This window comes from Mirounga leonina, unplaced genomic scaffold (assembly GCF_011800145.1).
Source record: "Mirounga leonina isolate KUSES-001 unplaced genomic scaffold, KU_Mleo_1.0 Mir_363, whole genome shotgun sequence".
In the NCBI taxonomy this organism is placed as follows: Eukaryota; Metazoa; Chordata; class Mammalia; order Carnivora; family Phocidae; genus Mirounga; species Mirounga leonina.
The window spans coordinates 1,144,263-1,158,919 of NW_023270707.1; the positions used below are offsets into that span (position 1 = coordinate 1,144,263).

General features: G+C 39.3%; 1 long non-coding RNA gene across 1 annotated transcript; it reads left to right on the plus strand.

The window, feature by feature from the left end:
* The first annotated feature begins 5,998 nt into the window (after positions 1–5,998).
* On the plus strand, positions 5,999–9,759 carry LOC118027162. Its single transcript, XR_004683781.1, has 3 exons — positions 5,999–6,125; positions 8,997–9,108; positions 9,420–9,759. It is a non-coding gene; the product is annotated as an uncharacterized LOC118027162 (long non-coding RNA).
* Positions 9,760–14,657: the final 4,898 nt, after the last annotated feature.

The following is a 14,657-nucleotide window of genomic DNA, read 5'->3' on the forward strand; positions in this document are numbered from 1 at the left end:
TTCTCTTTTTTCTCTCTTTCTTTTCCCACTGCTTCAGGTCTTTTCTGATTTGTTTAGAGTATATTTTCTGGGGACGTGGTTACTCTGCTAGCATTTTGTTCTCTCATTAATCTATTCTCCTCTGCACAAAATGACAAGACGGAAAAAATCACCTCAACAAAAAGAACAAGAGGTAGTACCGACTGCCAGGGACCTACTCAGTACGAACATTAGTACGATGTCAGATCTAGAGTTCAGAATCATCACTTTAAAGATACTAGCTGGGCTTGAAAAAAATATGGAAGTTATTAGAGAAACCCTTTCTGGAGAAGTAAAAGAACTAAAATCCAACCAAGCAGAAATCAAAAAGGCTATTAATGAGGTGCAATCAAAAATGGGGGCGCTAACTGCTAGAATAAATGAGGCAGAAGAGAGAATCAGTAGTATAGAAGATGAAATGATGGAAAATAAAGAAGCTGAGAAAAAGAGAGATAAACAACTACTGGATCACGAGGGCAGAATTCGAGAGATAAGCGATACCATAAGATGAAACATTAGAATAATTGGGATCCCAGAAGAAGAAGAAAGAGAGAGAGGGCCAGAAGGTATAATGGAGCAAATTATAGCAGAGAACTTCCCTAATTTGGGGAAGGAAACAGGCATGAAAATCCAGGAAGCACAGTGAACCCCTCTCAAAATCAATAAAAATAGGTCAACACCCCGAAATCTAATAGGAAAACTTACGAGTCTCATAGACAAAGAGAAAATCCTGAAAGCAGCTCGGTAGAAGAGATATGTAACCTACAAGGGTAGAAACATTAGATGGGCAACAGACCTATCCACAGAGACCTGGCAGGGCCAGAAAGGACTGGCAGGATATATTCAGAGCACTAAATGAGAAAACTGTGCAGCCAAGAATACTATATCCAGCTAGGCTGTCATTGAAAATAGAAGGAGAGATAAAAAGCTTCCAGGACAAACAAAAACTAAAGGAATTTGCAAACACAAAACCAGCCCTACAGGAAATCTTGAAAGGGGTCCTCTCAGCAAAGAGAGGCCTAAAAGCAACATAGACCAGAAAGGAACACAGACAATATACGGTAACAGTCACCTTACACGCAATACAATGGCACTAAATTCATTCCTTTCAGTAGTTACCCTGAATGTAAATGGGCTAAATGCCCCAATCAAAAGACACAGGCTATCAGACTGGATTAAAAAACAAGACCCATCGATATGCTGTCTGCAAGAGACTCATTTTAGACCCAAAGAAACCCCCAGATTGAAAGTGAGGGGATGGAAAACCATTTACCATGCTAATGGACACCAAAAGAAAGCTGGGTGGCAATCCTTATATCAGACAAATTAGATTTTAAACCAAAGACTGTAATAAGAGATGAGGAAGGACATTATATCCTACTTAAAGGATCTATCCAGCAAGAAGATCTAACAATTGTAAATATCTATGCCCCTAACATGGGAGCAGCCAATTATATAAGGCAATTAATAACAAAAGAAAAGAAACACATCGACAACAATACAATAATAGTGGGGGAATTTAACACCCCCTCACTGAAATGGACAGATCGTCTAAGCAAAAGATCAACAAGGAAATAAAGACTTTAAATGACACACTGGACCAAATGGACTTCACAGTCATATTCAGAACATTCCACCCCAAAGCAACGGAATACACATTCTTCTCTAGTGCCCATGGAACATTCTCCAGAATAGATCACATCCTAGGTCATAAATCAGGTCTCAACCGGTACCAAAAGATTGGGATCATTCCCTGCCTATTTTCAGACCACAGTGCTTTGAAACTAGAACTCAATCACAAGAGGAAAGTCGGAAAGAACTCAAATACATGGAGGCTAAAGAGCATCCTACTGAAGAATGAATGGGTCAACCAGGAAATTAAAGAAGAATTAAAAAAATACATGGAAACCAATGAAAATGAAAACACAACTATTCAAAATCTTTGGGATGCAGCAAAGGCAGTCCTAAGAGGAAAGTATATAGCAATACAAGCCTTTCTCAAGAAACAAGAAAGGTCTCAAGTACACAACCTAACCCTACACCTAAAGGAGCTGGAGAAAGAACAGCAAATAAAGCCTAAACCCAGCAGGAGAAGAGAAATCATAAAGATCAGAGCAGAAATCAATGAAATAAAAACAAAAGAACAGTAGAACAGATCAACGAAACTAGGAGCTGGTTCTTTGAAAGAATTAACAAGATTGATAAACCCCTGGCCAGACTTATCAGAAAGAGAAGAGAAACGACCCAAATCAACAAAATCATGAATGAAAGAGGAGAGATCACAACCAACACCAAAGAAATACAAACAATTATAAGAACATATTATGAGCAACTCTATGCCAGCAAATTAGATAACCTGGAAGAAATGGATGCATTCCTAGAGATGTATCAACTACCAAAACTGAACCAGGAAGAAATAGAAAACCTGAAGAGACCTATAACCACGAAGGAAATTGAAGCAGTCATCAAAAATCTCCCAACAAACAAAAGCCCAGGCAGGGCCAGATGGCTTCCCAGGGGAATTCTACCAAACATTTAAAGAAGAATGAATACCTATTCTTCTGAACCTGTTCCAAAAAATAGAAATGGAAGGAAAACTTCCAAACTCATTTTATGAGGCCAACATTACCTTGATCCCCAAACCAGACAAAGACCCCATCAAAAAGGAGAATTACAGACCAATATCCCTGATGAACATGGATGCAAAAATTCTCACCAAAATACTAGCCAATAGGATCCAACAGTACATTAAAAGGATTATTCACCATGACCAAGTGGGATTTATCCCTGGGCTGCAAGGTTGGTTCAACATCCGCAAATCAATCAATGTGATACAATACATTAACAAAAGAAAGAACAAGAATCATACGATCCTCTCAATAGATGCAGAAAAAGCTTTTGACAAAGTACAGCACCCTTTCTTGATCAAAACTCTTCAGAGTATAGGGATCGAGGGTACATACCTCAATATCATAAAAGCCATCTATGAAAAACCTACAGCAAATATCATTCTCAATGGGGAAAAACTGAGAGCTTTCCCCCCTAAGGTCAGGAACGTGGCAGGGATGTCCACTATCACCACTGCTATTCAACATAGTACTAGAAGTCCTAGCCACAGCAATCAGACAACAAAAAGAAATCAAAGGTATCCAAATTGGCAAAGAAGAAGTCAAACTCTCACTCTTTGCAGATGATATGATACTTTATGTGGAAAACCCAAAAGACTCCACCCCAAACCTGCTAGAACTCATACAGGAATTCAGTAAAGTGGCAGGATATAAAATCAATGCACAGAAGTCAGTGGCATTCCTATACACCACCAACAAGACAGAAGAAAGAGAAATTAAGGAGTCGATCCCATTTACAATTGCACCCAAAACCATAAGATACCTAGGAATAAATCTAACCAAAGAGACAAAGGATCTTTACTCAGAAAACTATAAAATAAATACTCATGAAAGAGATTGAGGAAGACACAAAGAAATGGAAAAATGTTCCATGCTCATGGATTGGAAGAACAAATATTGTGAAGATGTCAATGCTACCTAGAGCAATCTACACATTCAATGCAATCCCCATCAAAATACCATCCACTTTTTTCAAAGAAATGGAACAAATCATCCTAAAATTTGTATGGAACCAGAAAAGACCCCGCATAGCCGGAGGAATGTTGAAAAAGAGAAGCAAAGCCAGCGGCATCACAATTCCGGACTTCCAGCTCTATTACAAAGCTGTCATCATCAAGACAGCATGGTACTGGCACAAAAACAGACACATAGATCAATGGAACGGAATAGAGAGCCCAGAAATGGACCCTCAACTCTATGGTCAACTCATCTTTGACAAAGCAGGAAAGAATGTCCGATGGAAAAAAGACAGTCTCTTCAACAAATGGTGTTGGGAAAATTGGATAGCCACATGCAGAAGAATGAAACTGGACCATTTCCTTACACCACACCCAAAAATAGACTCCAAATGGTTGAAAGACCTCAATATGAGACAGGAGTCCATCAAAATCCTAAAGGACAACACAGGCAGCAACCTCTTTGACCTCAGCCAAAGCAACTTCTTCCTAGAAACATCGCCAAAGGCAAGGGAAGCAAGGGCAAAAATGAACTATTGGGACTTCATCAAGATAAAAAGCTTTTGCACAGCAAAGGAAACAGTCAACAAAACCAAAAGACAACCGACAGAATGGGAGAAGATATTTGCAAATGACATATCAGATAAAGGGCTAGTATCCAAAATCTATAAAGAACTCATCAAACTCAACACCCAAAGAACAAAGAATCCAATCAAGAAATGGGCAGAAGACATGGACAGACATTTTTCCAAAGAAGACATCCAAATGGCCAACAGACACATGAAAAGTGCTCAATATCGCTCGGCATCAGGGAAATCCAAGTCAAAACCTCAATGAGATACCACCTCACACCAGTCAGAATGGCTAAAATTAACAAGTCAGGAAACAACAGATGTTGGCGCGGATGCAGAGAAAGGGGAACCCTCCTACACTGTTGGTGGGAATGCAAGCTGGTGCAGCCACTCTGGAAAACTGTATGGAGGTTCCTCAAAAAGTTGAAAATAGAGCTACCATATGATCCAGCAATTGCACTACTGGGTATTTACCCCAAAGATACAAAAGTAGGAATCCGAAGGGGTACGTGCACCCCGATGTTTATAGCAGTAATGTCCACAATAGCCAAACTGTGGAAAGAGCCAAGATGTCCATCGACAGATGAATGGATAAAGAAGAGGTGGTATATATACACAAGGGAATATTATGCAGCCATCAAAAGGAATGAGATCTTGCCATTTGCAATGACGTGTATGTAACTGGAGGGTATTATGTTGAGTGAAATAAGTCAAACAGAGAAAGACGTATCATATGATCTCACTGATATTAGGAGTTCTTAATTGTAGGAAACAAACTGAGGGGGTGGGGTGGGAGGAGGGATGGGGTGACTGGGTGATAGACACTGGGGAGGGTATGTGCTCTGGTAAGCGCTGTGAATTGTGCAAGACTGTTGAATCTCAGATCTGTACCTCTGAAACAAATAATGCGATATATGTTAAAAAAAAAAAAGAAGAAGAAGGTAGCGGGAGGGGAAGAATGAAGCAGGGGAAATCAGAGGGGTAGACGAACCATGAGAGACGATGGACTCTGAAAAACAAACTGAGGGTTCTAGAGGGGAGGGGGGTGGGAGGATGGGTTAGCCTGGTGGTGGGTATTGAGGAGGGCACATTATGCATGGAGCACTGGGTGTTACGCACAAACAATGAATCATGGAACACTTCATTTAAAACTAATGATGTAATATATGGGGATTAACATAAGAGGGAGGGAGGGAGGGAGGGAGGGAGGGAGGGGGGGGGGGGTCTTCGGGGGGGAGGGATGGGGGGAGGGAGGGAGGGAGGGAGGGAGGGAGGATCATATAAGAAAATGCCCTGGAAAAGGACATGCATCTTTACATTAAAAGAGTCTCCTAAGGGCCAACTATAGTAAGTGGGGGAAATAACCCACTTGGATGTAACTTTATAAAATTTTAGCACTCCAAGAATAAATAAAATTTTCTAAAAGCTTCCAGAGGGAAAAATTAGACCACCTACAGAGGAGTGAAAATTGGGCAGCCAAATTCTCATTAACATCTCTGGCTGCTAAAAGATTAAAATAGAGTAGTCCTTTCAGTTCTGGGGGAAATTGAATTTGAAACTAATTTCCATACTCAGCCCAACCTTTCAATCAACTGTGAGAGTAGAACATAGGCATTTCACATAAACCAGGACTAGGAAAGTTTATTTCCCGGGAGCCCTCTCTTAAGAAGTTACTTGAATATGTATTCCAGCAGAATGAGGAGGTTATCCAACAAAGAAGAATTCAAGGGATCTAACACAGGAAAAGGAAGTCAAATATGATATAAAATCTTCCTTTTTTTTTTTTTTAAAGTAAGCTCCACATCCAGCGTGGAGCCCAATATGGGGCTTGAACTCACGATCCTGAGATTAAGACCTGAGCCGAAATCAAGAGTCAGAAGCTTAACTGACTGAGGCACTCAGGCGCCCCTAAAATCTTCCATTTGGGGGCAGGAGAATGAATAGCTCCAAAGGTAAGTGTTCCGGGGCAAAAGAGAACTCCATGCAGTTCATAATGTGATTGAGAGAATGAAAATCAACCAACTGGGGCACGTGGGTGGCTCAGTTAAGCGTCTGCCTTCAGCTCAGGTCATGATCCTGGATTCCCCGATTGATCCCCGAGTTGGGCTCCCTGCTTCTTCCTCTCCCACTCCCCCTGCTTGTGCATGTGCACTCTCTCTCTCTCTGTCAAATAAATAAGTAAAATCTAAAAAAAGAAAAGAAACCAATCAACAAACCAAGAAGAAAACCTTCAGAAAAAGTATATATTTAGTCAATAAAGACAGGCAATTAAGAAATCCAGAAAAACAAAAGGCTAATTAAGACTATTATCCAATTTTGAAGAATTATAATATATTATATGGAGTGTCAGAGAAAGACCAGCACATGGTGCTAAAACATTTTCCTTTGAAGTAGAAGAGAGTTTATGACATTGCCCTCATAGAAAAGGAAATAGTCCTAACATGGTACTTAGCTTGGTAGTGTACAATATTGATATAGTCTTAATGTAAGTACTCTGATTGATTTTAAACTCTTACAGTCACCCTAAGGACAAACTAAGGAAGATCTTGGTTATGTTGCAGGGAAAAAAAAGCAAACATTAATCTTCATAATATAAAAGTATAGCTGACAGAAGGTGGAAAGTGGAAAATGAAGGAAATAGGAGAAGAAAGATAGTATCACTGATAACCCACAACTTCTATAATGGGAAGTCAAGATAGTGATTCAAGTTTTTAGAATGAGAAATTGAGGCATAGCATAGCATACTATTTAAAGTTAACAAGGGTAACCAAAACAAAACTTAAAAACAATGATAGTGAATACCCCAAACTCAGAGGAGTTGGGAGGAAGAAGAAGATAACAAAAATGAGCTGAATTCTTATTATTTCATAACTGGAGGCCATTTACAACCAAGAAATTGAAAAGAGGAACGATTTTCCAAACACCCCATATATTCAAAGAATGCATAATTCATGAGTGGTTTTTCATAGGCATACATGTAAGATCCTGGGGCACAATCTCAGAGCACAGGTATCAGCAATGTCTATAGCTTAAGGACACAGTATGGTGCCAATGATGTTACAGCCATGGCATTTTTTCCCATTCCAATATTCATGCCCGATTATAAGATCATCTTTGCAAACTTCAAGTTGTATATGCTTTAATACTCTTTTAAATTTTCTCAGAATTATCTCTAATATTTCACAGAGTACTCTCTCCAAAATCAATAGTGTGATTGTGGCCTCCTTACAGTATTTTATTTCATTTAACTTCTGTTCCAAAAAAAAATTCTCAGAATTGGGTTTTTTTTTTTTTTTAATATTTTATTTATTTACTTTTTAGAGAGCGAGCGAGAGAGAAACAGCATGAGAGGGGAGAGGGTCAGAGGGAGAAGCAGGCTCCCCGCCGAGCCGGGAGCCCGATGTGGGACTTGATCCCAGGACTCCGGGATCATGACCTGAGCCGAAGGCAGACGCCCAACGATCTGAGCCACCCAGGCGCCCTCAGAATTGGGTTTTTGCTCCCACTGAATGAAAGCTTAGATGACCTTGTTACTGGATAAAAACTATTTTAAAATTATAACTCTAAAGATTAAACTAACATAAAAGTTACTTGAATCATGTCTCGTTCTTGTGCATTTAAATAACAGCATGGTTCATAAGCTACTGTTAAATGATGGCAGGTGCAAGTAAAACTCTGCCATAACTTCCTAAGTGAGATCCAAAAAATTCAGTCACCTAACATGTGGAGTCAACTTAGTGCAGAGTTAACAAAATGAGCACGATGAGCCAGCTGCAAGAGGACAGGAGCCAGTCACCAAACTTGTCATATCCAAATTCCCACTATCCAGGAGGGTGTAATTACAAGTTCCACTGTACTTCTGATTACTGGCTAAAGTGGCATATGCCCCATAGCCACACAGATAAACACAGTTGCCATACACACTGCCTGCTAGCTTTAAATTATGCAATTCTTGATTACTCTTGGCAGGAGTTAAACTATTTCAAATTTTGCACAAAACAAGTACTTACCCAATAGGCCAATTACACTATTTCAAATATTCATTATCCTTATTTATCTGAAATATAACCATAGTGTAAAAGAGCAGTCAGTATTTAGTTCTTAAAGTTGGGGGATGGGTTGGGGCTGTTTGCAACCAGAAGAACTAAAAGCAGAAATGTTTAAAACAGTGTTTACAGGAGATGACTGGGGTTGGGAGGAATCATCATAAGCTTCTTTGTACCATTTCATCTATACTGCTTAATTTATTTATAAGGTGTATTTACTACTCTTAACACTAAGTATTGTACCTCTTTTACTATTTCTCAAAGAAATACCTGTTAAGATACTTGTAATACTTGTTAAAATGCAGATTCCCTGGTTCTAAACATAGTCCTGCTGAATTTGATCCCCTTTGCTGGGGCCCAAGAATTGGCATTGGAGCTGTTGGTTTAGGCGTAGATCTAAAATGTTTATTTGTTCATCCTCTTCCACTATATTTCAGGATTGAGCTTCTTGTGAGAGCATTACATGCTATCTTTCCTTCTGTGGTGCTTAACGTATCCTAGCATCCTTCCTTTTTATTTCTTTACCACCAAGATGGAAAAAAAGATGACTTCTTTTTCTCTCTTTTTGCATGTGGTCTTATCTAGGGGAATAACAATTCTTTTCAAGATCCTTTAAGCTGTGTCACCTCTTGAACATAGAACACCTAAGAGAATCTGTTAAGTTTTAAAATTCATGACAGTGACCAGTTTCTTAATTATGTAGGGAGAAACATTTTGCGACTGTCTTTGTATCTTATTTTGGTGCTGATAATTTTTTCTCATTCCTGTGGACTGCAGGAATATTGATCTCAGCTTTACTTTGACCATTAATGAATTATGATGGCAATAAGCAGAGACACACACCTCCAGCCTCCTGGGAGCTTAATCTTCTGCTACAACGTTTGCATTGGTAAGTCAGCACCTGTGTAATCTATATTCTAACTATTTGTTATTCTCCTTTAATTACATATTGGTGGTGGTCCATTTGCAGCCTGAGAGCAACCAACTAGAGAGTCAAAGAGATTATTAAAATATTGACTTTAAATTAGAAGGCCAAAAGGAAACACAGCTGGCTGAGTTCCTACCCATTCCAATATGATGGCTCAGGCATAGTTATTCCCTTTCATGTCAAGTAAAGTTGGGTCTAAAAAATTAGTACAGAACTTTTACCTTTAAAAAAATTTGAAGTATGATTAACATAAAATGTTATATTGGTTTCAGGTATACAACATAATGATTCAACAATTCTGCATATTACTCTGCTCACCACGATAAGTGTAGTTCCCAGCTGTACCATGTGGTGTTCTGGTGTCACCATATTTCTGTTAGCATCAGCTTTACCTCATCTGGTAAACACCATTTTGTTCAGTAGCTGATACATTTTAACATCCTATACTTCCTACTTGATACAGATCAGTCACTCAGGTTGGGGTTTGGGCATTGTGGATGGCCAAGTCACTCCCAGAAATCTTTTCCTTTTAGCATTTGGGTAAATAACATTTTTGTCTTGACATAATTTCAAATTTACATGAAAGTGTCAAGAATGGTACAGGAAACGCCCTATGCCCTTTATTGAGAATCATATTTATTTATGTCTTGCACCATTCACTATCATTCTGTGAATCTATTTTTATTGCAAACTTTTTCTTTCAGAATTATTTGTAAGTTGGAGACATTAAGCCCTTTTACCCTGAAATATTTGGGTATGTTCCTAAGAACAGCATTCTCTTTTTTTTTTTTTTTAAGATTTTTAAAATTTATTTGACAGAGAGAGACATAGTGAGAGAGGGAACACAAGCAGGGGGAGTGGGAGAGGGAGAAGCAGGCTTCCCACAGAGCAGAGAGCCTGATATGGGGCTCGATCCCAGGACCCTGGAATCATGACCTGAGCCAAAGGCACACACTTAATGACTGAGCCACCCAGGCACCCCAAACAGCATTCTCTTTAATAATCATGGTTGTTATCAAAAACAGGTATCTTTTTTTTTTTTTTAAGATTTTATTTATTTATTTGAGAGAGAGAGCACATGAGAGGGGGGAGGGTCAGAGGGAGAAGCAGACTTCCTGCCGAGCAGGGAGCCCGATGCGGGACTCGATCCAGGGACTCCAGGATCATGACCTGAGCCGAAGGCAGTCGCTTAACCAACTGAGCCACCCAGGCGCCCAAAAACAGGTATCTTAATAATGATATAACATAAGCCACATTCCAAATTTAAATTCACATTTTCTCAGTTGTCCCAGTAAATAATTTTAAGCTAATTTTTTCCCCAGACCAGGATCATACATTGAACGGAGTTGTCTTGTCTCCTTTGTTTCCTTTATTCTGGAAAGTTTTCTCAGCCTTTGCTTTCTTTCTTTTTTTTTTTTTTAATTTTATTTAATTATGTTATGTTAATCACCATACATTACATAATCAGTTTTTGATGTAGTGTTCCATGATTCATTGTTTGTGTATAACACCCAGTACTCCATTCAGTACGTGACCACTTTAATACCCATCACCAGGCTAACCCATCCCCCCACGCCCTCCCCTCTAGAACCCTCAGTTTGTTTCTCAGAGTCAAAACTCTCTCATGGTTCGTCTCACCCTCCGATTTCCCCCACTTCATTTTTCCCTTCCTGCTATCTTCTTCTTCTTCTTTTTTTTTTTTTAACATGTAATGTATTATGTGTTTCAGAGGTACAGGTCTGTGATTCATCAGTCTTACACAACTCACAGCGCTCGCCATAGCACATAGCCTCCGAAATGTCTATCACCCAGCCACCCCATCCCTCCCACCCCCCACCAATCCAGCAACCCTCAGTTTCTTTCCTGAGATTAAGAATTCCTCATATCAGTGAGATAATGTGATACATGTCTTTCTCTGATTCACCTATTTGACTCAGCATAATACCCTCCAGTTCCATCCACATCATTGCAAATGGCAAGATTTCATTCCTTTTGATGGCTGCATAATATTCCATTGTATATATATACCACTTCTTCTTTATCCATTCTTCTGTCGATGGACATCTTGGCTCTTTCCACAGTTTGGCTATTGTGGACATTGCTGCTATAAACATTGGGGTGTACGTACCCCTTTGGATCCCTACTTTTGTATCTTTGGGGTAAATACCCAGTAGTGCAATTTCTGGGTTGTATAGTACCTCTATTTTCAACTTTTTAGGAACCTCCATACTGTTTTCCAGAATGGCTACACCAGCTTGCATTCCCAAGGAGGGTTCCCCTTTCTCTGCATCCGCGCCAACATCTGTTGTTTCCTGACTTGTTAATTTTAGCCATTCTGACTGGTGTGAGGTGGTATCTCATTGAGGTTTTGACTTGGATTTCCCTGATGCCGAGCGATACTGAGCACTTTTTTATGTGTCTGTTGGCCATTTGGATGTCTTCTTTGGAAAAATGTCTGTCCATGTCTTCTGCCCATTTCTTGATTGGATTCTTTGTTCTTTGGGTGTTGAGTTTGATGAGTTCTTTATAGATTTTGGATACTAGCCCTTTATCTGATATGTCATTTGCAAATATCTTCTCCCATTCTGTCGGTTGTCTTTTGGTTTTGTTGACTGTTTCCTTTGCTGTGCAAAAGCTTTTTATCTTGATGAAGTCCCAAGAGTTCATTTTTGCCCTTGCTTCCCTTGCCTTTGGCGATGTTTCTAGGAAGAAGTTGCTGTGGCTGAGGTCAAAGAGGTTGCTGCCTGTGTTCTCCTTTAGGATTTTGATGGACTCTTGTCTCACATTGAGGTCTTTCAACCATTTGGAGTCTATTTTTGGGTGTGGTGTAAGGAAATGGTCCAGTTTCATTCTTCTGCATGTGGCTGTCCCATTTTCCCACCATTTGTTGAAGAGACTGTCTTTTTTCCATCGGACATTCTTTCCTGTTTTGTCAAAGATGAGTTGACCATAGAGTTGAGGGTCCATTTCTGGACTCTCTATTCTGTTCCATTGATTTATGTGTCTCTTTTTGTGCCAGTACCATACTGTCTTGATGATAACAGCTTTGTAATGGAGCTGGAAGTCCGGAATTGTGATGCCGCCGGCTTTGCTTTTCTTCTTCAATATTCCTCCGGCTATGCGGGGTCTTTTCTGGTTCCATACAAATTTTAGGATTATTTGTTCCATTTCTTTGAAAAAAGTGGATGGTACTTTGATAGGGATTGCATTGAATGTGTAGATTGCTCTAGGTAGCATTGACATCTTCACAATATTTGTTCTTCCAATCCATGAGCATGGAACATTTTTCATTTCTTTGTGTCTTCCTCAATTTCTTTCATGAGTATTTTATAATTTTCTGAGTACAGATTCTTTGCCTCTTTGGTTAGATTTATTCCTAGGTATCTTATGGTTTTGGGTGCAATTGTAAATGGGACTGACTCCTTAATTTCTCTTTCTCCTGTCTTCTTGTTGGTGTATATGAATGCCCCTGATTTCTGTGCATTGCTTTTATATCTTGCCACTTTACTGAATTCCTGTATGAGTTCTAGCAGTTTTGGGGTGGAATCTTTTGGATTTTCCACAAAAAGTATCATATCATCTGGAAAGAGTGAGAGTTTGACTTCATTGCCGATTCGGATGCCTTTGATTTCTTTTTGTTGTCTGATTGCTGTGGCTAGGACTTCTAGTACTATGTTGAATAGCAGTGGTGATAGTGGACATCCCTGCCGTGTTCCTGACCTTAGGGGGAAAGCTCTCAGTTTTTCCCCATTGAGAATGATATTCGCTGTGGGTTTTTCATAGATGGCTTTTATGATATTGAGGTATGTGCCCTCCATCCCTATATTCTGAAGAGTTTTGATCAAGAAAGGATGCTGTACTTCGTCAAATGCTTTTTCTACATCTATTGTGAGGATCATGTGGTTCTTGTTCTTTCTTTTATTAATGTATTGTATCACATTGATTGATTTGCAGATGTTGAACCAACCTTGCAGCCCAGGGATCAATCCCACTTGGTTGTGGTGAATAATCCTTTTAATGTACTGTTGGATCCTATTGGCTAGTATTTTGGTGAGAATTTTTGCATCCGTGTTCATCAAGGATATTGGTCTGTATTTCTCCTTTTGGATGGGGTGAAAAATCCTTTTGGCCAATCCTATTGGCTAGTATTTCAGTGAGAATTTTTGCATCCATGTCTATCAAGGCTCCTGGTATGTAATTCTCCTTTTGGATGGGGTCTTTGTCTGGTTTGGGGATCAAGAGAATAGTGGCCTCCTAAAATGAGTTTGGAAGTTTTCCTTCCATTTCTATTTTTGGAACAGTTTCAGAAGAATAGATATTCATTCTTCTTTAAATGTTTGGTGGAATTCCTCTGGGAAGCCATCTGGCCCTGGGCTTTTGTTTGTTGGAAGATTTTTGATGACTGCTTCAATTTCCTGAGTGGTTATAGGTCTGTTCAGGTTTTCTGTTTCTTCCTGGTTCAGTTTTGGTAGTTGATGCATCTCTAGAAATGCATCCATTTCTTCCAGATTATCTAATTTGCTGGTATATAATTGCTCATAATATGTTCTTATAATTGTTTGTATTTCTTTGGTGTTGGTTGTGATCTCTCCTCTTCGTGATTTTATTTATTTGGGTCCGTTCTCTTTTCTTTTTGATAAGTCTGGCCAGGGGTTTATCAATCTTGTTAATTCTTTCAAAGAACCAGCTCCTAGTTTCATTGATGTGTTCTGCTGTTCTTTTGGTTTCTATTTCATTGATTTCTGCTCTGATCTTTATTATTTCTCTTCTCCTGCTGGGTTTAGGCTTTATTTGCTGTTCTTTCTCCAGCTCCTTTAGGTGTAGGGTTAGGTTGTGTATTTGAGACCTCTCTTGTTTCTTGGGAAAGGCTTGTATTGCTATATACTTTCCTCTTAGGACTGCCTTTGCTGTATCCCAAAGATTTTGAACAGTTGTGTTTTCATTTTCATTGGTTTCCATGAATTTTTTAACTTCTTTAATTTCGAGGTTGACCCATTCATTCTTCAGTAGGATGCTCTTTAGCCTCCATGTATTTGAGTTCTTTCCGACTTTCCTCTTGTGATTGAGTTCTAGTTTCAAAGCACTGTGGTCTGAAAATAGACAGGGAATGATCCCAGTCTTTTGGTACCGGTTGAGACCTGATTTGTGACCTAGGATGTGATCTATTCTGGAGAATGTTCCATGGGCACTAGAGAAGAATATGTATTCTGTTGCTTTGGGATGGAATGTTCTGAATCTATCTGTGAAGTCCATTTGGTCCAGTGTGTCATTTAAAGTATTTCCTTGTTGATCTTTTGCTTAGATGATCTGTCCATTTCAGTGACGGGGGTGTTAAAGTCCCCCACTATTATTGTATTGTTGTCCATGTATTTCTTTGCTTTTGTTATTAATTGCCTTATATAATTGTCTTCTCCCATGTTAGGGGCATAGATATTTACAATTGTTAGATCTTCTTGTTGGATAGACGCTTTAAGTAGGATATAGTGTCCTTCCTCATCTCTTATTACAGT